Here is a 23,213-nt window from a genome sequence, read left to right on the forward strand (position 1 = left end):
CTACCTTGGCCCTTCCTCAATAATTCACAATAATCTTCCTATCTTAAACTCAGCTAATTAGCAAACCTAATTCCATCTGTAATCTTAATTTCCCTTTATCATATGACATAACTTATTTAAAGGTTCTAAGAACTAGGATGTGGATATCTTTGGGGGGGGGGAGGCATTATTCTTACTACCACACCATATGCTGCAACAATTCCACTTCTAGCTCTAACCAAGATCGTTGAAAACATATGTCCATAAAAAGTGTGTGTATAGGAATGTTCGTAGCAGTCTTATTCATAGCCAAACAACAGAAATCCTCAAATGTCCACCAACTAATGAATGGATCAATTAAAGCAGCATATCCGTACTGTAGAATATTATTGAGCCAAAAAATGAATAAAGTCATTTTATTTGAAGTATAAATAACCTATGGTGTTACATTCATGATATTTGTTATGTGTGCAACATAATGATTCAAAAATTCTGTACGTTACTCCGGGCTCACCACGATAGATATGGTTGCCAAACAATGTTACTACAGTATTTTTGACTATACTCCCTATGCTATAGTTTTCATCCCTATGACTTGTTTACTTTATACCTGAAAGTTTTTATCTCTAAATTCCCTTCACCTATTCACCCATCTCGCCACCACCTTCCTGTCTGGCAACTACCAATTTGTTCTCTGAATTTTAAGAGTCTGTTCTTCTGTTTGTTTGCTCATTTGTTGTTTAGATTCCACGTGAAGAAAAATGATAAGGAATGAAATTTTAATACATGGTATAAACTGGAAGAACCTTGAAAACATTATGCTAATAAAAGAAGCCATACAAGGCACCTGGATGACTCAGTCTATTGAGTGTCTAGCTCTTGGTTTTGGCTCAGGTCATAATCTCAGGGTCCTGGGATGGAGCCTGGCATCAGGCTGCACACTCAGCAGCGAGTCTGCTTGAGGATTTTCTCTCTCCCTCTCCCCGGAGCCTCCCCACCCCCTTCCCAATATAAATAAATCTTTAAATAACAAGCAAAAAAAAGAAGCCATACACACAAGGCCACTTAACTCCATTTACATGAAGTATCAGAATAGGCAAATTCATGGAGACACAAAGTAGATGTGGTAGCCAGGGAATGAGGGGAGGGAGGAAATAGGGAGTGACTGCTTGGGGGTATGGGTTTCTTTTAAAGTGTGAGGAAAATATTATGGATTAGTAATGATCAACACATAAATTTAAGAATATATTTAAAATCATTTAATCATACACTCTAAAAAGGTCACTTCATGGTATGTGATTTATGTCTCAAAAAATGTATAAAAATAAGATTAAAAAATCCAGGTACAGATTTAGAACCAAAGCCTTAAATTGGTAAAGAGAATGACCTTCTGTGTGGATTTAAGAGTTGGGTTTCTCAAAGCATTTCTCCCTCAGGAGCATAGAGTTCCCATATAGAAACTCAATATGGGAAAGGTGAAATAGGGACTATCCCTCCCAGTCAGCATCTCATCTGTCCACCAAACTGGTATTGTTCCCCTCAGTTTGTAGGAAGAATGGTCAGGCCATTTCCCCATGGCAATACAAGTAACCAACCATGTCTGGTGTTTTGAGTCCAGACCTTGGCCCCAAAGCCTAATAAGAGGCTTTTGAGCCTGTGCAAGCAGCACTTCGTACCAGGAATTCACACCAAAACAACAACAGCAACAACATAAGACAGTTTTGCCACTAAAAGACAACCTCTCTCAACCACATATCACTGGCAATATGACCATAATACACATTAATGAAAATGAAAATAATCATGAGCCACTCCACTTTGAATTTAGCCTAAAGTCTTATATTTGGTTCCTGCTTCCATAATTATTATTCTATCTGAAGAGGGTTTCTGAGGGCTCTCAGAGGCCAAGTCAGCACTATACAATGTTCTTGATAACTTTTTCAACATTTCCCTTTGTTATCAATTAATATTTATGAGTGTCTAGAAGTTCACATCCTAGTGTTTGAAAAACGCTTTATGAAGTGACTTGTGTGGAAAGCACTGAATGTGTGTGCATGCATACAACTCTTACATCTGAGGTTAATTTCTGAATTTATTTGATTCACATTTCATTAACCTATTGGCAGAATGTTATATAGGTGTGTGACCTGGGTCCTCGAACCCAAGTGTGGAAATATTAATATTCATTTATTATGTGGGTAGGTCACCTAGGTGAAATGATTCTGTATCGTTAGGCTCTAGGAATGACAGCAATAAATTAATAAAACACAGTCTTTCAAGAAAATCCAAAAAAGGCTAAAGTCTTTCGCACCAGCAGTAAAAGTGACTTGCCCATCTAAAGCAAACACATGTTATCAATGCTTTTGGCATTCCACTAAAGCTTCTGGGACATGGACATTCTATAATGATTCTACTTCAAAAGTTGACTCCCACAGTGTACTAAATGATTATCAGTACTCTGGATTGTGCACTCACCATTTTTAACAATATGACAAAGTGAAGCAGTCACCTTAATCCAATAGCCAGAGTCTAGGCCTTGAATGGACTTTCGAGATGATTTATTCACAAGCATTAGGGACATAACTATCATGCAAAATCCAGCATCTTAATTAATTAGTTGGGGTCCAGAAAGGTTTGCACACATGTCTGAGGCCACGTATCTAGTTAAGTGTAGAGCCAGTTTAGAATCTGTCTATAAATGTATTTCCCAAGTACCTCTGAGCACAAGCTGTGTGCTAGAAACTGGGATATTGACTGGATTCTAGGACTCTTGCAGTAACCTGGGGAGGCAGCAGGTGAATCAATATCCACAGTGTGACATGACTGCCTGGGTTCAAATCTCACAAAGTCCACTTACTAGATGGTACTGAGTTTCACAATCCGAATAAAGGGGAAGAACACTATACCTACATCTTAAAATTGTTGAATTAATTGGCATGTCTGTGAAATTCTTAGAGTAGTTACCAGTATACAGTAAGCAATTAATATATCTCAGCTGTCATTAATATCAGTAATGTCATCATCATCATCTTGTGCCATGATAAACTTAAGAACAAGATTTCAAATCAATATTCAGATAAGAGGTTCATAATGCAGCCTGAGAAGCAGAGATAGAGTTATCTTCAGAACAAGGAATATATAACAAGCCAAATAATATTCTCCCCTCCCTCCATTTTTTCAGGTCGTCATCCCTGGAAACTGTAAATGTTGCTTTTTGTGGAAAATGGGGCTTTTTAGATATGATTAAGTTAGGAGATTTAGATGGAGAAACTTGTATATTATCTAAGTATGTTCTAAATATAATCACAAGTATCCTTACTAGTATTATGCTGAGTGAAATGAGTCAATCGGAGAAGGACAAACATTATATGTTCTCATTCATTTGGGGAATATAAATAATAGTGAAAGGGAATAGAAGGTAAGGGAGAAGAAATGGGTAGGAAATATCAGAAAGGGAGACAGAACATAAAGACTCCTAACACTGGGAAACGAACTAGGGGTGGTGGAAGGGGAGGAGGGCAGGGGGTGGGGGTGAATGGGTGACGGGCACTGAGGGGGTACTTGACGGGTTGAGCACTGGGTGTTGTTCTGTATGTTGGCAAATTGAACACCAATAAACAATAAATTTGTTATTAAAAAATAATAAAAAAATAAAATGTAGAGGGAGGGAAAAAAAAGAAAGATAGGGGGATACGTGACACAAAGACACACAGAAGAGAAGATAATGTGTAGCAGGGCAGACAGATATTTGAAGATGCTGGCCTTCAAGACTGAGGTGATGAGGTCAAAAGCTAAGGAATGTGGCTGTCTCTGAAGCTGGAATAGACAAGGAACAGATTCTCCCCTAAAGCCTCGAGAGGGACTATGGCCCTGCTGACATCTTAATGGGCTCACTGACATTGACTTCAGACTTCTGGCCTCCAGAACTGTAAGAGAATAAAGGTGTTCTTTCAAGCCACGAAATGTGTGATGTTTATTATAACAGTCACAAGAAAGTACACAGAAGACTTCCTGGAAGAAGGGATTTTTGAAATGTCTACTACAGGATGAGTAAAAATTAGCTGAGCAAATGGGAGAAGAGAGGTTTGGTACACAAAAGAAATTCTCTGAGGGGGCTCTGAGCTCATAATTTGGCAAGCTGGAGTGAAGATTAGCTCTGGAAGAGAGGCTAATGATGAGCCTAGATGAGAAGTAGAAGAAAAATTATCAAAATCCTCAAAAACTTACCACAAATTTGAAGTTTATTCTAAAGATATGGTGTTTGAACATGCTCATTTAGCAAAAGATGAGGGATTCTAAGCCCAATCCTTCCTGGAGAAGTAAGAAGAGCCCAATGTTTCTCCTTGAGAAGGGAACACAGAACCCCTGTCCTTACCATGGAGCATTGACAGGGATGGGCAGGCTTACTGTCTGTAAGTATATGCCTCACCCAAACTTCTGCCATGGGGGTTGTTTCTTACGAAATGGGGGATGTTGGACACTCAGCAATAAGACCAGCTACAGAAATAACACAGTATCCTGGAAAGAGCTTCTTTCAGAGCCAAGTCTGAGAACAAAATCTATCTTGGCAATGCCAAGTTAATGAGAAACAGCTTTTGGTGCCCAAGTGAAAAGGAAGACCATGAGTCAAGCACATGCAAAAATCACTGATTAGTTAGGAAAAATGAACTGATACTTCCCCCCCCCAGGGGTCTATTTTAAACTTAAACAATATATGTGCCCTTTCTAGGTTTTAATTAATTAGTTTATTTATTTATTTATAGATTTAAATTTGATTGAAAAGATGAGACTTATAGCATTAGAAAAAGCACAGGGGATATTGTTGATACTGTTTATAGTTTTCCTATGTGAGGTAGCACCATTGAAAACCCCCCTGTATGTGTCTGTTTATTTTTTTTTAATTTTTATTTATTTATTCATGAGAGACAGAAAGAGAAAGAGAGAGAGAGAGGCAGAGACACAGGCAGAGGGAGAAGGAGGCTCCTTGCAGGGAGCCCGGCATGGGACTCGATCCCGGGTCTCCAGGATCACGCCTTGGACTGCAGGCAGCGCTAAACTGCTGAGCCACCAGGGCTGCCCTGTGTGTTTAAATCCATTCCAAAATCAACATCAAACTTCCAGACATAATCCCATTTAATTTGGGAAGACCTAAGTGTGTTCCCGAAATGAACTTTACTAGACTCGAGGATGTGTTGTCAAAAGCAGGGATAGGTACATACATTCCCACTAAAAATCATGTGATTAGAAGTCAACAGGCAGCCACTTATTCTGTGGTTGGTTGCCTTTGTCAATATCTAGTGTGACTCAGAAGAATCTAAGTCTTGGTTCTAACTCTGTGGGAAGTGAAATAAGGAGAGACCATGTGATCTTTGCCAGTCCCTGCAGGAATGTTTCATGCACATTACCTCTCCCAACCCCGTACTACACTCATTTTATCATTTTATATTGTAGGAATCCAAGCTTAATGAAACTTCCAGTGTCCACAGAAGTATCCGTAGAGCTAGAATCCAAGTTCAGGTATTATCTTTAGGGTCTTAATATTTGAAAAGGAGTGACAGCCCTGGGTTTCTTGGGTTGGAATCTAATGAAAAGGATCTAGGGTTCCAAAAGCATGCCAGGATATATTCTCATCACTTCTCAGAGTGCAATATTTTCCTGAGTTCATAACAAAAGGTTCATCATCCTGTAAAACAGAGGAGCAACACCAGAGGCTTAACATTATTTATTATTTTAATATTTATTAGAAAATATTTAAACGTATACACAAGTAGAATCAATTGTCTGATAAATTTACATATATGCTAGCCATATTCAACAATTTCCAATTATCTTCTATAATTGATTACTCAGTCCTTTAAAAAAAATGTAATAGTGTGGTAAAGTAAATCCAAAGCTCCGTTTGACTCCTATATTCTTTGGCATGTATCTCCAATGAATAGGGGCATAATCTCACAAACTGTAATACCATTATGACACCTAAGAAAATGATCACTAATTGATTGGTATGATCATATACCTAGAGCATAAGTGGATTGCCTGTTTGTTTGATTTTTTTTATACTTTTTTGTTGTTATTGTAAAACATGCACACAAAATACACCTATAAAACCTGAAATCAAAATCTATTCATCACATTTATCTATTAAGGCCCTGCTTTTTTCCCTAAGCTATTGGTTTGTGAGCGATAGGTCAGTTGTACTTTAGAGTGTTCATGTTCTAAGTAATAAAACTTTTCAGTTTATATGTGACTGTTCTGGTTTCTATTCTCCCTACCTCCCAGACAAGAGTTTAATGACACATTTTTTGATTCTCAAGAAAATCCTGGTTTGGGCAATATTATCATCAGATATTCTTTACTTGCCTTTTTGCTTATTGTGGTGATATTTAACTGGTTCCTTTGCTTCCTTTTTTCTATAAATATGTTAGTTCTGGAGCTCTGATTAGATTAGAATTCAACACCTGCTCCTCTTGCTCAGCAAGAGTACCTCATAGGTGGTGCTGTGCCCTTGGTACTGTTCACAGGAATGAGCTGACCCAAGTTCAATATTGTTAAACTTGACCAGTGGGTCCATCAGGTGGTAATCACTGATGCCTTCATTTTAAAGTTCCCCACTCGCCCGTACAGGTTTCTATTTAAGTATAATCATATAGCCATATATGGCAAATAAAAGTTTCTCAGAGAAAAATCCAAGCTAAAATGTGGATGAAATTATAAAGAAAATTAGTATTTGCAAACTATATTAAAATTATTGATTCAGGATGAAATAGTTGGATCAAAGGCTGACGGGGAACTTTATAATGAGGCAATCAGTGATTACCACTTGAAACCACTGGTCAAAAGTAGCAATGCTGAACTTGGCTCATCTCATTATTGTGGTCAATAGAATGGGTACAGCACCAACTGTGAGTTATTCTTGCCAAGGGAAGTTGAATTCTCATCTAACTTTTGAGAAGTTTTCCTATAAAGAGGAAGAGAGGACTCTAATGACTGGAGAAAGGAGTGGACTCAGGAGGGACCCTTTTTTGTTTTATTTTAAGATGGCAGAAACAATATTGTCCTTATCTTGATAAAGTTCCACAATAGAAAGGGAAATTTGAGGAAGAAAGAAGGGGAAACCACCAAGGAGTGATGTCCTTGAGCAGGCACAAAAAGATGGTATCTAGTGCACAAAGGGAAGAATTAGCCACAGAGAGGAACGTGGATAATTTCTCTCTAGAAATTAGCAGGAGTGAAAATAGAGTTCATGAGTATGCATGATGGCAGCTAGGTATAAAAGTTGAGGCAGTTTGTTCAAGAGTTTGTTCAAATGCTCTGAGAGCTTTTATTTTCTCAGGAAAATTAAAAATGAGATCATCAGCCGAATATAAGGAAAAGAATGGAGATGCTGGAGGTATGAGAGAGGAATTGGTATGACTGAATGTCAGATGTATACCTCACTGTCCTTCACATTGTTATGCTCCAATAAACAGTCTGCCAGGGAATAAGTTTTCCCCATCCAATACAAAATGTCTCTATTGGTGGGTCTGTTGCAAAGTGACCTCATAAGTGATTCGTACTGACAATATTCGTGGTCACTTGAGGCCAGAAACTGCCCTGCACCATAATCACAGGATTATGCCCTGACCAGAGTCACAGGATTACATGGTACAGAACTGGAGAATCGGATAAAAAGGATGGTCTATGGCCATGTCCTCAGAGGATGCTGTGAACTGGACAGAAGTCACGGACTATCTACTTCTAACATAGAACCTGTTCTCTTTCTCCTGGACCATCCTACCTCTCTCCTCTGTCTCCTTCTTCCATTCTCAGCCCTTTGATGGTAATGAAGTCAATTTGGGCTGTTTCAAACGAAGCATTCAGCTTCAGTGACAATCACTCATTGATCCATGGCCTCTTGTCTGTAGTGTCAGTGAACTGCAGTGTCTGGGCAGGTGGCTATGTCCTGCCAGCCTCTGAGTTCATGTGAGTTGGCTAATTAGGAAAAATGTTTAATGTACTAAGAATCTCAGGTGGAGCCATGTCCAGTTCTTATTTGGCCTGCAGGTTGGGTGCTGGATCCCCAGGGCTTAGAGTGTGAGCTCTCATGGATCCCAGATCATTGACTTTCCTTTTGTTCCATTTATTTTTGCAAAAGATAAAAGCAAATCATGCATCTTCAGTAATAAATAACACCAGCATATGACCCTGGTTATGAAATTTCCATCTATAATAATTTTGAGAACATGTATTTTGCCTGTTAATCTTTCAGGCAAAAATAATCATCCAAAGATGATTTCAGAAATATGAAAACATACTGGAAATTTCAGAGGGGAACTATATCATGGGTGGAATGGGGACCAGGGAGATGTGGTGGCCTTGTCAAAGGAGGTGGGGGGCTAGAAGATCTGGGGTGTGATTTCATGTAATGAGTAAATGACCTTAGTCAGGCCATGGAGCTTCTGCAAAGGGGGCAATGCTGTCTGCAGATCAGGATAAGAGCATGAACGCCCCCACGGGAACTCATCAGAACTCGTCGAGATAATGCACACGATGAAATCTTTGACATTGTGCAACTTCCCATAAAGAGATTTGCTCTATGGCCCCTATCTAAATTATAATCCTTTCCTGTGGTATCTCTTAGGAAGAAAGAATGGCAGGGAGGGAGGGAGAGAGGGAAAGGGAAGGAGATAATAAATGTGTGTTGTTATGAGCCACTAGATTTATGGTAATTTGTTACAGCGGTAATTAGGAAGCTCATATAGCAATCAAAGATGTCAAGACCAGCGATCTACCCCCAGGATTTCTACAATGCTACAGCTAGAGAAACAAAATGTGTCCCATGCTTAGACTGGCCAAGAAACATGGCCAGGCATCCCCTTGGGTGAGTCATTCCTTGTCACAGAGAAGCAAACTGTATGCAGAGAAACCAACTGAGTGACACATTTGTCAGACCCACAAAGAACTCTGGGGAAGAGATGCCAGACCACGGCTGATTTGGGGGGCACTGAAGAGACAAGGCAGGCAGGGCTGCATGCTGCTACCAAAAACTGAAAGAAGAGGGAAGTAATCCTTTCTTAGCAGTTAGCCAGAATAAGAGAGATAGAGAAAAGAGAAATTATTTTCGTAATACCAAGGAGATTGTGTTCATAGAATCTGGGGATGGATAATAGCAATAACAATGGCTAATCATTGACCCTCACGTGTGCTTGGCTCTGGCTAAAATCTTCATGAGTGTTATAGGGTTAAGTCTGCACCAGCAAATCTTCACACACTCTGTTCCATTAATTCCTTCCAATCACAGAGTGAGGGTGAGCGGAGGGCTGATGAGGCCATTGAGTTAGAGACAAATATGTCCAAAGTGAAACATGCCTAAGAACACTGACACAGGGGTGTCTGAGTGCCTCAATCGGTTGAACATCTGACGGTTGGTTTTGGCTCAGGTCACAATCTCAGGGTCCTGGGATGGAGCCCTACCTCGTTCAGCCAGGAGTCTGCTTCAGATTCTCTCTCTCCCTCTCCCTCTTCCCCTCCCCTTGCTCTCTCGCTCTTTCTCTCTCAAATAAATATATAAATCTCAAAAAACCAAAACAAAAACCCACAAAGACAAACAGAAAAGTTAATCATTCAAAGTTAATTCCTCAAATTGCTTCCCTTTATCAAACCATACATACACACACACACACACACACACACACACACACACACACACAAAGGAGCTTCTGGTTTCCTGGCATGGGCAGGAATGCCTCATCTCTGGTGCCCACTCACATATTTGGTGCCACCTGAACGGCACCTCACTTTCACTCTTGCCACTCTTTTCACTCTTGCTAACAGCTCTGCCCTGAGTTCCACTTCAGACTTCTTTGCTGACTGATACTGTGTATAACCTTCAGAAAGCTAATTAAACCCCATATCTCAATTTCCTTGATTGGCTTAAATAGCAGTTAATTGATCAGAGGTTTCTGGAGATTAAAGAAAACTACCCATTAGTCACAAGGAAAAGGCTCAGTGATTAGTCTGATGACAGGAGGCTTTCTAAATGTAAGGCACGACTTTCTGTCAGCCGCCAACTAGCCTGCTGCCTTGGCAGGCCTGCCCAGTTCTGATCTACCTGGAGGGCCCTAAGTAGGAAGCAGTTGAACAAGGAAGCATCCCCTGTGTGTCATTCAAAAAAGAAGTCTCGATTTTCCTGACTCACTATTTTACCACTGAAATGTGGCCCAAAGGGAATCCATCCTTCCTTTTCAGCTAATTTCTTCTTTTTTTCAAAAAGTCCCTTGCTTGCACCATCCCAGAACTTACCCTATTTGTGGGGTAAGCGTGTCACATCACGGGTTATTCTTCCCGGAAAGTCCCCGGATCTCCTAATTCCAAAAGAGCTATGAGAACAGTAAGGCGAGGTTCCAGGATGAGACCCAGAGTTTCTCAAAAAAAACAAAACCGAAACCAAAAATGGGATTAGCAAGAATGTGTCCATCAGTCCAGGGTTAAGAACTCAGCATCATAGAAAGCCCAAGTTTTGAACTGAATAATCTGTCCCCACTTATGTCTCCCTATTTATTCGATGCAGGAGAATGAACGTTATACAAAAACCTACTCCATGCCAGGTCTTGGGCTAAAGATTGTGTTGCTATATTTTATTTTATTTTATTTTATTTTATTTTATTTTATTTTATTTTATTTTATTTTATTTTATTTTATTTATTTTATTTTATTTTATTATTTTATTTTATTTTATGTATTTCATTTTATTTATTTTTTTTATTTATTTCATTTTATGTTGCTACATTTTATTTTAGCTTACTTACTTCTCCCACTTAACTCTCAGTGAGCTTCAAAGTGACTCCATGATCTAAGTGTCGTTATCTCTGTTTTGCATTTGTGAGACTGTGGTTGGGACCAGTTGTGACATTGCTGACAAGAAGCAGATTCTGATACCCTGTCTATGTGTGCTCAAATTCCGGCCCTTTCCATAACAACAGATGACCTCTACGATGTGGTATAAATCTGATATCAAAATTTCCTGGGGCATCAGAAAAGAGGGTACTTCCTTCTCCTGGGGCAGATACCAAGGGAAAAAGCTAAATCATTCTTATAAAGATCTCCAATCATTCTCAGAACAAGCCTAAGATGATAAAGTTATCACTCCCTAATTGTAAACAGAAGGAAGCTGAGTCTCAGAGAAGTTGGGGTCATTTACAGGCAAAAGTGGTTAAGAGCCAATGCTGGGTATTTGCAATACCCCCAAACCCGGTTCTCCTACTTTTACTTTTACCTCACTCTTCATCCATCCAACAGCCAAGACACCCACCTCCATTTGGTTCCATTCCTTTAGCCTTTAGGGTTGTATACTTTGGCATCCATTCCTTGCTTTTGTCTGGTCTTCCTTATATCCAGCTGCATCACTGCAACATTGCAAAATAGTGAAGCATGGTTTCCTGAGTCCTGTGTCATCATCCCTAGCTCCAGGCAGCCCAACATCCAACCCTTAGCCTAAATCAAGGAAGGCTCATGGCATTTTCTTTTTTCATACCACAGAGCATAAAATTTATCTACAAATCCTGGCCACTTTACCTCCACAATGCACCCCTGCACCACCACTTCCAAACATGTCCATGCATGGCCCTCTTTCCAAGTCTCCAGACTCTTTCTTCTTCAAAAATTTCCTTCCTGATCTCCTGTTTTGTTTTTGTTTTTGTTTTTTTCTGGTGTGTTCCCCTCTGGAATTCAATGCCTGTCACTCATCCAATATCCATTTCTTCCCTACTACCACAACCCTAATTTTGTTTTTTGTTTTTTGTTTTTTTTCCTAATTTTGTTTGAAGCAGTAGTGTGTTCATAAGAAGAGAAATCCCCCAAAAGGCCAATCTCCAGTCTTCCTTAGCTGCTAGAGGTAGACATTTGATCTGTTGTGATCAATGAGACAAAAGCTATGGTGTCCTGCTGATTTCCAGGAAAACTTCCCCCTCAAATAGAAGGATCTCCCCCTTTCCTTATTATCCCCTTCCTTTCACGCAGAGGATGAAGAGGGGAAGGGGAGGGATGAGGGGAAGAACAGCCATCTCACTACCGCAAGGATGAGAACTATGTGCTCCACGTGGTCAAATGGAAAGCTAGAAGAGCCTGGGTCCTTCATGGCTTCACAGAGCAATTACTTAAGGTCTGGGCTGCGTAGGAAACAAGTTTGAGTTGCCTTCAGGGTAGAACAAGAGAGAATAAATACAAGACAAGTACCCTGGCTTTGTGGCCCACACATTAAAATGCTTGAATCCTTCACTTTCTGAGATTTGTCTTGTCATTCTGATTTGCTGCCACGATGATCACTTAAACTGGGGATGAGAAAGATTTTAAATTGGCTGTGTGTATTACTAAATTAAAATTATTTGGGGATCCCTAGGTGGCTCAATGTTTTTGCTCCTCCCTTTGGCCCAGGGTGTGATCCTGGAGTCCTGGGATCGAGTCCCACATCAGGCTCCCTGCATGGGGCCTGCTTCTCCCTCTGCCTGTGTCTCTGCCTCTCTCTCTCTCTCTTTCTCTGTGTGTGTGTGTGTGTGTGTGTGTGTCTCATGAATAAATAAAATTTTAAATAAAGGAATTTTTAAAAAATAAATAATTAAATTATTTGATCTGTCATTATGATGACTTTGTTATCTGTCAACTCTGCTAGGCTGAAGTACATTTCCTAGGACTCCCTTTCCTATGTGTTTCCTAGGGTCAGCTACAAAAAGATTCTTGGGATGTTTTCGAGGGCAGCAGAGATGCAGTCACCATTTTGCTGCTCATACTCATTGTTATCAGCCACCTGACTTCCTCACTGTTATGAAGCAGCAACTGGATCTGCAATTTCTCTGCCTTCCCTTGAATCCCTCTTACAGCATCTCTGTGTTCTAGGTCAGGGGTGTGTTTTGTTCTGAATAAAAGGCCCTGCTTCCTGCAGAACACTCATGTTGCAACCCAGGTCAGAGGAAACAAGAAGAGACCAGGTGTTCAGTCCATCTCTGTGGAGCTCCATGTCATGCTTAAGGGTCCTAGCCTGGCTCACTCAGGACCTTCCCCTTGTGAATGTGTTCCCTGTAAACTTCAAGTCCCAGATCAGATGCAGAGACAACCTTGCAGACACTAGCTACACAACTGTATTAAATTCTCCCTCTCAACCTCTCTCTTACTCCCTTTTTCTCTCTCTCAATATATACTGGCAAGTGGCAAGGCTAGATTCAAGCCTGAGAAGATGGACTCTAAAGACCACAACTTTACTACCTAAAATCAATCTCATTTGAGGTTAACTGATGGAGTCCATCATTCCACTGAGAGCCACATGTTATAACCTTTTCTCAAAAGAACAGTAGGCTTCATAAGTGAAGAAGGAGAGATAGGAGACAGATAACAAAATTCAGTATACATCAAGTGTTCTCTGTGTCCTAAGAACTTCGCTAGTTTATGTGGCAGATACACAATAATTACAACATATTCCCCTTTCTCAAGAGTTTATAATTTAGTGGAGGAAGCTGATCTGGCACCTGCCGAGATGCTGTGTCTTTAACCTGGCCAGCCCCCAAATAATGGAGCTCTAATCCTTTAGCATTGTGCACACAAGGGCACAAATGCCTTTGTCTTGAATCCTCTTTCATTCATGTCTCCTGCTTTATTCCTGTGTTTACCTGGCTCCAGATATTCTTCTTCAATTTTTATCTCTGGCTCCAGGAACCTGACAGTGGATTTGGCAAAACAGTGATGGCCCTCAACAGTCTCCCTTGGGACTAGTTTTGCTCCTCATCTCCAGATCCATTTACCCCTGGTTGGCCTGGGCAACCAATTAGTGTGTCCATGCTCTCATGCTTGTGACCCAGTGGAGGAGAGGTGCTTCCTTAATCTCCACCCTGGCCAGAGAGCTTTGAATTTGTGAATAATGCAAAGGAACAAAGCAAGGAAGAGGTGAGTAAAGCAGCAAGGTGCTACATTCAGACTGATTTCAATGAGCCAACCACGATGTTCCACATTTGAACATCCTGTCTTGAGCCAATTATGAAATGAGACTGTGGGCCAAGAACGAAACCGAGAGTAGATGCTCATGACAGGAGTAATCGGATAAAATTAAGAATCAATTTCAATGGTTAGGATACAATCAAGAAGAGATAAGTCAAATGGCATGCAAGGTACACAAGTACATCATATAGTATGTATATAATAAAGACCTCAAGTTAGAGGAAAGAAGAAAAAGACAAAATACAGCCAAAGGGAGAAGTAAAAGAGAAGAATTCAACACAGAGCATGGCAAGGCTCAGCTTCATTCTGACAGACTGCCTTATTGCCTCTGGACCATTTTTAAAGGATCAGATACACACCTCCAACTTAGGGTGAGTGTCATCTTACACAACCCATAATGTGCCCATCATTCTGTTTGTACTGCCTCTTTTAGACTCTGTGGCAGTGGTTGGTAGGATGGAGAACAGCAGCCCCTTTTCATGGGTCATTGGGCAGGTGGAAGCTGAAAGGTCACTTTGAAGGCCAGCCACAAAGACATGGTAGAGAATTCAAGGGGACAGTATAGTAGAGTTTTTGTATAACCTGCCCTTCAGAACCCTTTCATCCACCCCCAAGTTTTCCATCTCATTGTTCAACATTCTGTTTCCTTGAGAGAGAATGCATTCTCCAGAGAGAGTGGTGTGACGAGGGAGGGGGCTTGTGGACCAGGATACAGGAGCATAGAGTCTACTTTTTTCTATCACCTTTCACCCCTAATTCCCAGGGTGACCTTTGGTAGACCACTTAAATGATCTAGGCTTCCTATTTTTCCCTTTGCAAAGCAGAGAAACTTTAGCCTATGTTACGAGCACCATGAAAGAAAGGGAGATAAGGTTATAAAGGACTTCAGGTATAGTGGGGAGGAAACCACCATGAGAGAAAATATTGCCATGCACACACACAAAATGTAATTTATGGTTAAGCCTGAGAAAGCCAGGTGAAGTTCCCTTGATCTTGTACACAAAGGTACAGATCGGAGTATTCTTGACCCAACTTGAGATCTCTTTCGTTTCTAGATTTAAGTTTTAGCCAAGATGTGATTGAAAAGTGTTTCGATTCAGCCTTGTGTAATAACCCAATCACAAAAACAAGAGAACTGAAATCTCTCCTTCCTTACCTGGGAGTTAAGAAATGTAGAGGTCAGATGGCACCATTAGATCTGAGTTTCCCTTAGCAGAAGGGAAGACACCTATCGTCTCATCATCTCATGTTCATTCTGTCAATAGGCATTTGCTGGACTGCCACAGTGTGGCAGATGCATCAGGAGAGGGAGTACGATGTAGATGCAGAGGGTCTGGGTGCTGAAAGCATAGTCCAGGGACCAGCAGCACCAGTATCACCTGGGAGGTGGTAGAAATGCAGAATCATGGACCTTGCCTTAGACCTGCTGAACTAGAATGTGTATTTTTAACAAGATCCTCTGGTTTGTTTGACTCTAAGCCTATATTTTAAGCCATTGCTTAAATACCCGGAGGCTTGGAGTCAAACAAATCTCAGTGCGCTATTTGGCATTGACTTGTTATATGATCTTGGGAACATCTTCAACTTCGTAAGCCAACTCATCTGAGGAACTAAAGACCATAGTAACCCCTGCCTCTAAAGGTTGTTTTGAGGATTACACAGAGCTTTTCATTATACAATTCCTGGCACAGTCGTGACCTCAATTAATATTTGCTGTTTTATCATTGTTATTGTTACTGTTATTATTATTAAAGCATGGTTCCTACCCTATGTGAGACTAGTAGTCTAGGGGAGGGAAGCACATGTGGACAATTAAATACACCAGTCTATTAAAGACACCATAAAACATTTTGGTTTAGATCTTTCTCACAGAGACCCATGGCCCTTTTCCCTCAAAACATCACCACTCCCCTCCAGGCATTGGACTCAGAGAAGACCCCCAAATTAAAACTACAGTCTGTACTTGCCCCCAAGTACACACAGAATCTCCTGTTGGATGGAAAAATGAGCAAATGTAGCCAGAGAAGTTTCCATATTTATGATCAGTATTTTGTTTTTGTTTCTTCCCATTCTATGTTTGAGAGCCAGTGGTTCTGGCCCTGATAATGCCCTCACACATACTTTAAGCTCACAGATACCCAAAGGGAGCATCCAAGAAGTGAATCCCAAGACAGAGCAGGGTCCAGAGTCTGCAAGACTATCATCAAAGTAGAAGCAGGCCAGAATTAGAAAACCTGGACATGCTTACTTGATGTAGCTGAAGGTGGAGCCAGGACAAGAAGGAATGTCAAGCAAGCTACCACGGGGACAGATCAGAACACAAGGATTTTACAAGGATGAGTTGAGAAAGAATTTAGGAAATAATATATCTCTTGCATTATTTTGCTCCTAAATCATCCTTCATTTTGGCTCTTTGTTTGGTCTCCTTCCTCTCTACCAGATCCCTAAATTTGGGAGTGTCTAGGGTTCCATTTCCAAATCTCTTACCTTCTGTGGCTATGCTCTTTTTTTAGGTGATTTTATGCAGCCTCCTGTCTTTAAATACCATAGAAGATTCTCAATTAGGCATTTCTAGCCCCGATGATTCTGAGTCCCAGGCTCCTGTGCATAACTGCCTACTCAGCATGTCTAGTGAGCAATCTAATGGGATCTAAAACAGCTTGGCCCAGAACAGAGCACATGTTTCCCCACATGACCATGATCTACCAAAATCCCCTCTCCTGAGCCTTCCTCAAAAAAAAAAAAAAAAAAAAAGATTTTCATTTATTTATTCATGAGAGACACAGAGACACAGGCAGAGTGAGAAGCAGGCTCCACGCAGGAAGCCTGATGTGGGACTGGATCCTGGAACTCTAGGATCATGCCCTGAACTGAAGGCAGACGTGCTTAACCACCGAGCCATCCAGGTGTCCCCTAAGCCTTCTTATCTCAGGAAATGGCACCAGCATTAATCCAGTTACTGAAGTCCCAAACTAGCGGCAATTCTTGATTTTTTTCCTTGTTCTCTTACCCCTGTCTGGTCTATCAGCAAGCGCTATGAGCGCTTCCTCCAAACACCCTCTAACCCCTGTCATTTTCTTATCACCCTTATCACTGAAACCTGAATCCAGGTGGGCCCCGTCCAGCATCATCACCATCCTGGTGCCCCCTCCTCATGGGTATGCCCTAAAGGCTGCTAACCACACAGAAACCAGAAAGAGTTTTATAATCAGCCAGTATGATCTTCCCTGCATAAAGCCATTCCCTGAGCTCTTCCATGTGCCCTATGAGGCCTTCTGGACTGCGGTGAACTTGTCTCATGAACTTCACCCCATAAACTTCACCCTGTGAACTTCACCCCTGCCTGTCTCATGAACTTCACCCCCAGCCATTTGCTCCCTCACCCCTAAGCTTCAACCACATGTTCTTCTTGCTGTCCCTGGGACAGCGCAATGTGTGCATTCATTTCAGGGCCTTCGTATGTGCTGTTCCTTCCATTGGAACTACTCTGCGTCCCATCTTCACATGACTCTGTCTCAGTGCTCAGGTCCCAATGAAAGAACATCTCAGAGCCTCCCACCCCCAGCTTTAACACACAGGTCAATGCTCTCTTTCTCATAACACTTATCAGGACCTAACATTATCCTCATCATTTGTTTTTGGTCACATTTTTATTTTCTGTTTCTTGCCTAGAATGTAAGCCCTTTAATGGTGAAGATGAGGTCTCTCTTGTTTGCATCAATTTCTAGAATATTGTCTTGCATGTAGCAGGTACTTTCTGTACATCTGTTGACCAGTTGATTTCTTTTTTAGTGTGCAGGCTAAGCTTACTGTATTTATGCTATTTTAGATCTTAGAGCAGATGCCTCATGTGGTGGGCTTAAGAGATAACACTTGATGGTAATTAGGGAGCATGATGGCTTCTCTAACAAAAGCTAAATGTATTTTTTGAACCATTTGATGTATGAAGAAAAAGCTTTTTGTTTATATGCCTTAGTTGTTCTTTTCTTTAAAACATCATATATAAAATTTGTTTGTACAAAAAAGGTTGTATCCAAAAATAGATTAAAAAAAAAACATTATTGCGTATTCATCAAAAGAAAGAAACCATGTGTTTCATCTTGCTGGGTGTTTAAGAATTATCTGGTAAGGCCAGAGAATTGGGAGTGAAAATTGTTCTTGGAATAAAAGCAGTGAACTGAAAAATATTAGACCAAGCATTCTCATATTCTATTTCCCAGAGGCGGTGTAGAGAAAGTAACATCTGAAACAATGTATATTGTACTGATGTGGGAATGGAGTGCAAGCTTCCTGCAGGCAATGGCACCTGCCTATTGCTCCCCATAGTTTCATCCCCTGGCTACAGCTGAGGGCTTTGGGAAATAGTAAGAGTCCTGTAAGTACATGTTGAACGAATGAATTAATGGGACCCAATTACAAAGGGTACGGTTGGTGTTGTTAGCATAGAATCATTTATTTCCCAGACCTCCTAAATACCAGGCACTCTGTTAGTGGCTTGTGATAAAGAAAGAAATAACAAAATAGTATTTCATTATGGACAGAAAGCTTCAGGGACTCTTTAAATTTTTTTTTTAATTTTTATTTATTTATGATAGTCACAGAGAGAGAGAGAGAGGCGCAGAGACACAGGCAGAGGGAGAAGCAGGCTCCATGCACCGGGAGCCCAATGTGGGATTCGATCCTGGGTCTCCAGGATCGCGCCCTGGGCCAAAGGCAGGCGCCAAACCGCTGCGCCACCCAGGGATCCCCAGGGACTCTTTAGATCTCCCACCTTATAGAAGTTCTGCCTCTGGTGACCTTGGGCCTCAACTCCTTCCCATAAACAAGGAGAGTGCAGGATGAGGAAGCAGTAGTGGCCGCTTGGCATGGATGTGGCTTGGCGTGGATGTTGAGTCTAACCCTGCATCTAGTTCTCTGCATGTGTGATTTACTGTAACCCTATGTAGATACAGAATATATGTTATGTCCTCATTCATATAGCCTTGGAGAGTTTATGATATCTGATATTATGATACAGGATATTGATTATTTGATATTATGATATCAAGCTCAAGGAGTAATAACAAATAATAATAGCAACAACAGTAAAATAATAAACCCAACAATCAAAAGATTAAACATACTTCCCATACCTGGATTGTATAGCAAATTGTTTCTTCACTAAAGAAGCCCTTACAGAGCATTTACTGTTAGAGAAATGGAGGCACTTTCAGCACCATCCTTTTACCTGAATATCCTAATCTCTGAGCCTCTTTTTCTTTTTTACCTGTAAGATGGGGATAATATCCCCAACCTGATACAGCAAAGCAATCATCGCTCAAAGAGAAAATGCACTAAGGGGACAAAGCTGCTCACTCATCTGCCCCACCACTTTATTCCAAGCTCCATGACATGGTTATTGATAAAAGTCAGTGTGTTTATGTAGTCTTTCTCTCAACAAATATTTATGACAGGGGATCCCTGGGTGGCTGGGGATCCCTGGGTGGCTCAGCGGTTTGGCGCCTGCCTTTGGCCCAGGGCGTGATCCTGGAGTCCCGGGATCGAGTCCTACTTCAGGCTCCCGGCATGGAGCCTGCTTCTCCCTCTGCCTGTATCTCTGTCTCTCTTTGTCTCTGTCTCTGTCTCTCTCTGTCTCTCTCTGTCTATCATGAATAAACAAATAAATCTTAAAATAATTTATAACATATACACTGTGTGTCAGGCACTTTTCTAGAGCTGGATATGTAGGGCAAAACTAAACAAAGAAACTCCTTCCCATCATATTACTCATAGCCTAGTGGGACAAATCAGGCAAAAGATATAGTTAATGTATAATGCAATGATAAAGACTGAGAAGACAAATAGAACAGACTGAGGATGGAGGGGGTTTTAGTACCTTAAAACAGGGGACTGAGTGAAGAAGGCTTTTTGTAAGGGGATGACATCTGAGCCAAGACATGAAGTTGGTGGGAGCCATAACTAGGAGGCTGGGGTTCTAGCAAGGAGAAGGCATGTGCAAATGAGCCTAGGTGGGAACAGGCTTGGTGGGCCCCAGGAAGGCTGCTTCTAGACGTGGATGGAAAAAGAAAAGAGAGATAACAAGAAACACTGAAGGGTGTTCTCAGCACTGCCATACATGGGGCTGGTGGACTATGGCAAAGATCTTGCAGTTATTGGGCAGCCCTGGTGGCCCAGTGGTTTAGCACCGCCTTCAGCCGGGTTTGTGATACCGGGGAGGTGGGATTGAGTCCCACGTCAGGCTCTCTGCATGGAGCCTGCTTCTCCCTCTGCCTGTGTTTCTACCTTTCTGTCTCTGTGTCTGTCATAAAAAAATAAATAAAATCTTTAAAAAAAAAAAAGGATCTTGCAGTTATTTGTGTATTATTCCCAGTGTAATGGAAACCAATGAAGTGTCACACTGAAAGTAAGTTCATAGATGAGAGCATGAAGCCAAATCAAGGGCTTGGGTAGAGGTTGAATATCAGAGAGCGTGAACTCAGTATCAAAAGCTATTACCTTAAAAAAAGAAAGTAAAATTTTAAAAATAAATGAATAAAAATAAAAAATTGAGGGTACCAAGTGGCCCAGTTAGTTGAGCACCCAACTCTTGATGTTGACTCAGGTCATGATCTCAGGGTCGTGAGATCAAGCCCCACATTAGGCTCTGAGCTCAATAGGGAGTCTGCTTGAGATTCCTTCTCTCCCTCTCCTTCTGCCCCTCCCTCTGGTTACATATGCTCTAGATAAATAAATACATGAATAAATTAATATTTTTTTAAATGTATGGATTAGGATGGACCTGAATGACAAACCCAGACAGCAAAATGGGAGATTCCAAATTCATGGGGTACATCTGAAGATATGTTTTCACGGGGCAGGTATGAATGCTAAGTCTGCAGACCTCTCCAGTGTGGAAAACTAGGACCATGAGGTGTCCCCTAATCAGTCCAGCTGAATGCTGTAGAGATTCCTTTGAGGCAGGTGTCACGTGGAAGGCCCATCGCTATGGGCCAGGCATTGGGTTCGTGTTTCACAGACACGATTTTATTTGAACCTCACAACAGCCCTGTGGGGTCAGGATTCCAGTTCACACATCACCAGGGAGGATCCTGAGGTGGCCGGAGGGCACAGGACTGGCCCAAGGTCAAAGGAAATCTTGGTTTCCAGACAAGAAAGCCCAGATTCTTCCTACATAGCCTCTGTGTACTTATGAAACTCTTGGGCCCTTGCATCACTCAGGGATGAAACATGCAGAAGAGGGATTTAACGCCAGTGATAACCAGCCCCCGGTCGACAGGGGCCTTGGCAGTTTAGCCAGCTTTCATTCATTACCCTGCGCTGCCCGTGAGCACGTTCGCACCCTGGCTGCTTTCATTTCCACAGGCATGGCAAGTACAGGATGTGATAAATACCCTGAACAAGGAAACATTTAGCCTAAGCTAACTATTATCGGCAGCATCTATGACGAATGACTTAATATAACCCTGAAAAGCTCCATATGATGACTAATTTGTGGTTAAAGGTAGTTGGAAATTTACTTTGTAAAAAATTACACAGAAGTAACCCGATTAACTTTGAAAGAGAGGAGGGGGGAAGGAAAGCCAACAAAAATACACACATAATGATTTACTCCTCTTTGCAGGGGTAGCAATAAAGATAAGAATTACAACCGCAAGAGCAGTGGGAGCGAGAATGAACATGTTTCACTTTGCATACTGGTTGCAGGAAATGTACCCTCGCAGGTGGCACCAATGGAAAGTTCCGGGCTCCATAAACCCCAGCAAAGCTTACCTTTTTCAGCTGTCATGTCCAGTCTCCTCGATTAACAGATGAAGAAGTGGAGGCATAGGTAACTATGTCTGATGTGGCATCTGCTGAGTCGGGGTCTTTTTGGCAGGGGGACAGAAATACAGCTTGGCTCCAGCAAGGCCATAAGCTCTGGGGTCCAGCTGGCCCAGGCTTGTTGGCTCCAGTCTGCTTGACCTGGCACAAATCACCTACTCCTGTAAGACTCAGATTCCTCTTCACATGAAGGGTATGGATAATAATGCCAACTTCCTAGGGGGTAGAAAAGGGAAGTGACTTTATTCTGTGCAAAATACCCAGCACCGATGCCTGGCATGCAGTAGGTTCCCCAAAAATCTTCATTACTTCCTGCCTCTGCCGAGGTGCTGTCACCCCCCAGAGAAAGTCACATCAAGCCTTTCCTAGTTCTCTTAGCAACTCTCTCCCCCACCAGAGAAAACTGCAAGATTGACAGTGACCCCACGGGATAAGAGTGGAGCCATATAATCAGTGTGCATATGATTATTGATATATAAGCTCCAGGATTCTATTCTGAATGTCCTAAAATAAAAGCATTAAGTCTTCACTCCCTTGCTTGTTCTTGTTTGGCCACACTGTTGAATTTGGCTCCGCTTTTATTAAAGTTCAGTAGTGAGTGGCCTGTCACAAGGCATCATACCCAAGCCATGTTGGAGGATCAGAAAGGTGGGTCAGTGACATCTCCAGCAGGTGTTACCTGGAAAGTGCCCTTCCCCTGGGGTTCCCACTAGCTCTGCAGAGGCACATTCTGCCTCGTAAGGACTTGCTGATACCTCACTCTGAGCCTTTCTGCTTTCTCCACTCTCTTCCCTGGACTCTTAACAATAAAATGCAAACCTGTTCCATGCCTGCAAGAGCCCGAGGTCTGGCTGCAGCCTCCTCACTCTTCTCTCTCTCCCCTGAACACACCCTGCCCTCTTCCACTCAGGGCATCTGTCCACACTGCCACCTCCTCCTTAAACGTCTCCCCCAGAACTATTCCTTTCACTGCTCAAATGTCACCCCCTTAGAGGGACCTTCTATGAATATCTCATGCTATGTGTGCCTCCCCCCACCTCTACCTTTATCACAACCGTTGGGGGAGGTCATCAAAAGGACATGACCTCTGGTTGACCCAGGCCCTTGTCCTGTCCTCCCCTGTCCTTTCAGTTGCCTTTCCCACTCCCAGAAGCTGCCCCAAGGACACACCCTTGAAATAAAGATCTGGTGTTGAGACCATCTGCACCGCGTACATGACTGAACATGCGTACATGAACTGAGCTTCTGTAGAAATGTTTAAGATTTGGTGGACGGATGTACAGATCTACTCTTGCTGCCACTGAAGACAAGTTTCCTGTGTAAGTTCCCTTGCTTGCCACACCTGGCACCGACCCACCTGGAGTAGCCTGCCTCTCTCTTTCATTGCTCGCTGCCCTCTGCATATAGGGGTCTGGTTTCAGATCATACTCGGGCCAGTCCAGAGGAGGTTG

The 23,213-nt window shown here is 41.9% G+C and overlaps 1 long non-coding RNA gene across 1 annotated transcript; it reads right to left on the reverse strand.

Moving 5' to 3' along the window:
• Positions 1-4,763: 4,763 nt before the first annotated feature.
• LOC125754801 (uncharacterized) lies at positions 4,764-15,316 on the reverse strand. Its single transcript, XR_007409650.1, has 3 exons — positions 15,098-15,316; positions 10,261-11,363; positions 4,764-5,662 (listed from the first exon to the last, which is right to left on the reverse strand). It is a non-coding gene; the product is annotated as an uncharacterized LOC125754801 (long non-coding RNA).
• Between the last annotated feature and the right edge of the window lie 7,897 nt (positions 15,317-23,213).

The sequence above is a fragment of the Canis lupus genome, chromosome 3 (genome assembly GCF_003254725.2).
Source record: "Canis lupus dingo isolate Sandy chromosome 3, ASM325472v2, whole genome shotgun sequence".
Classification (NCBI taxonomy): domain Eukaryota; kingdom Metazoa; phylum Chordata; class Mammalia; order Carnivora; family Canidae; genus Canis; species Canis lupus.